Source organism: Merops nubicus, unplaced genomic scaffold (genome assembly GCF_000691845.1).
Source record: "Merops nubicus isolate BGI_N331 unplaced genomic scaffold, ASM69184v1 scaffold14280, whole genome shotgun sequence".
NCBI classification, from domain to species: domain Eukaryota; kingdom Metazoa; phylum Chordata; class Aves; order Coraciiformes; family Meropidae; genus Merops; species Merops nubicus.
Window position 1 is genome coordinate 20,397 of NW_008580981.1, and position 425 is coordinate 20,821.

Consider the following 425-nt stretch of genomic DNA (forward strand, 5'->3'; position numbering starts at 1 on the left):
CAGCATCGCCTCACGCCTCCCCGCCACCCTGGCCTGTCCCTGCAGGGAGAACTGTTGGAAAGTCATAGAAGAGTTTTGAAAAATTAACAAAGCCAAAAAAAAAAACACCCCCACCCCCAACGAAAACAAAAGCACCCAACCCAAGCGAATGTATTTCTACGTTGTGTAGGCAGAGATGGGACGAGTGGCAATGTAAAGGGGTAGCAAAAGGCACATTCAGGTGGGGGGGGTGGGGGGATGTGAGGTTTTTTAGCACTGCGGTGTGTTTTTTTGTTCTTTTATAAAGAGGATTTTGATATTGTGCACCCTTTTGTACAGAGTAACCGCCCTCCTCACCCTCCAGCTGGAGCAGGGAGTGCTGGCAGGCAGGGGATGGGCCATGCAGCTGGCTGCAAAGCAGCTCCTGCTGCCAGCCAGCGAGTGGC